The sequence below is a fragment of the Arachis ipaensis genome, chromosome B02, assembly GCF_000816755.2.
Source record: "Arachis ipaensis cultivar K30076 chromosome B02, Araip1.1, whole genome shotgun sequence".
Classification (NCBI taxonomy): domain Eukaryota; kingdom Viridiplantae; phylum Streptophyta; class Magnoliopsida; order Fabales; family Fabaceae; genus Arachis; species Arachis ipaensis.
This window is the reverse complement of record NC_029786.2, coordinates 33,155,343-33,157,754: the sequence shown is the minus strand read 5'-3', so window position 1 is coordinate 33,157,754 and position 2,412 is coordinate 33,155,343.

Sequence of the window (2,412 nt, the reverse complement as noted above, 5' to 3'; positions counted from 1 at the left end):
CATCACCATCATACTGGAAAATGCCAATCTCCACCGCACATTAATAGACCAAGGGAGCTCCGCCGACATCTTATTCAAAACTGCCTTTGACAAACTCGGCTTAGAAGAAAAGGAGCTTAGAGCATACCCTAACAGCCTGTTTGGACTGGGAGATACCCCAGTACAACCGCTGGGATACGTGTCACTACGTACAACCTTTGGAAAAGGGAACCAATCCAGAACGCTCAAGATAGACTACATCGTGGTCGACGTGAGTTCAGCCTACAATGCCCTAATAGGTCGGACAACTGATGGATAATTTTTGGAAAACGAATTCCAACATCCAAATCTAACCGGCAAGTATACCGGGTCGCATCAAGTAGTAAAACTCACTTAGAGTGAGGTCGATCCCACAGAGATTGATGGATCAAGCAACTTTAGTGGGTGATTAGTTTAGTCAAGCTAACATTGAAGTGAATTGTATGAAATTGTAACCAACAGAATTTTAAATGACAGGAAATTAAAGTTGCAGAATGTAAATGGGCAAAAACTTAAAGAACAAGCAATATAAATTGCAAAAACTTAAATGACAAGAAATGTAAATTGCATGAAAAGTAAAGGGGGGCTAGGTGCTGGAAATTAAAGAAAGCAATGGATCCAAGGCAAGAAAAGTAAATTCAGATTTGCAGCAAGCTCAAAGTTAAAGTGTAGAATGTAAATGTGCAGGAAATGTAAATTGAAAGCAATGCAGTAGAAAGTAAAAATTGCAGAGAAGGAAATTGTAGCAGAAAAGTAAATCAGCAAGAAAACTCAAATCAATTGTACTAATCTAGCTTCTCTGTGTGCCTTTGAGTGATGGTAATGGGCTTAGCTTGCTTTGAATTTGAGGAAGAATGGATCTGGATGGCCTTGATGGAATTGGGATCATTCACGTTTGAGTCAACGTTTGAGGCAAACGTTGACTCAAACGTCTTGTAATGGCATGATGCAGAATGGGGGTTTGCTGTCACTCACGTTTGAGTTCACGTTTGAGGTCAAACGTGAGCTTAAACATCTTGTAATGGCATGATGTAGAATGGGGGTTTGCTGTCACTCACGTTTGAGTTCACGTTTGAGGTCAAACGTGAGCTCAAACGTTAAGTCCTCCTGGGTGTGTTTTTGAAGTTCAATTCTTGGGATGCTACTTTGTCCTCTTGTAACGTTGCCAATTTCATGACCACTATAGACTATTATATATGGTTAGAAAGCTTTGAATGTCAGCTTTCCAACACAACTAGAATCACCTCAATTGGACATCTACAACTCAAGTTATACTCCTTTGAAGAGGACAGGGTCGCTGGCTTTGGTGTGCAACATTTGAGGCGACGTTTGCCTCAAACGTGGACGAAAACGTCAGGTTTTGGAGGCTCAAATGCATTGTCCACCCCATACTATTATATATTTTTGGAAAGCCCTGAATGTCTACTTTCCAATGCCATTGGAAGCGCATCATTTGGAGCTCCACAGCTCGAGTTATACTCCGTCGAAGGTGTAGAGGTCAGTTGGCCTCACTGCAGGTTGCCACCATGTTCGTTTATGCACATTTCGGGGCAGTTTTCTCCCTCAATTTTAGTGTCCATCATGCAGTGCCATATATGCTTGGAAAGCTCTCGATTCCTACTTTCCATTGCTTTTTGAATCACCTCATTTGAAGCTCTGTAGCTCAAGTTATTCTTGTTGGAAGTATACCCCTTCAGGCTGTGAGGAGCAACGTTTGACCTTAAGTTTGAGGCAAACGTTGGCGCAAACTTCTGGCCTCCCTGGGTGAAATTTTGCTTTTCCTCACGTTTGAGCTTAAGTTTGAGGCAAACTTTAGCTCAAACGTGAGTCCTCCTTCTTGCCCTTGCCATCTTCTTTTCTTCAACCTTTTTCAAAGCTTTTTCACCTATCATCAATCAACCAAAAGTATCAAAGCTATGCTCAAAATCATGAGATTGTTTTTCTTTCATAATATATGACAATTATAGCACAAAATCTTATGAAAATACATCAATTTATCCATGATTGATTGAATCAAAGGAAACATGAAATTCTACCAAATTGGCTTACTTATGGCTCAAGAAAGTGCATAAAACCTATTAAAAAAACAAAGAAAAAGCATAGAAAAACATGACATGGTGATATGTCATCACAACACCAAACTTAAACCTTGCTTGTCCCCAAGCAAGAAAAGAATCATGCATTAAAGATTGACAATCCAAGGTAAGAAGAGTAGCAACTCAATTTTCATGGTAAGCTAGTTTTCTAAGCATGCTACAATCACAAAAGAGATGTAAATGATTGATGCTTCCATCTAGCTCAATTTATGAAATCTTTTCTTTATGTTTCTTCCTTGAAGCAAGCTTTTGATTTTTCTTGTTAGCTTCTCCTTTTGGGTGCTTTGCCCCATGAGTT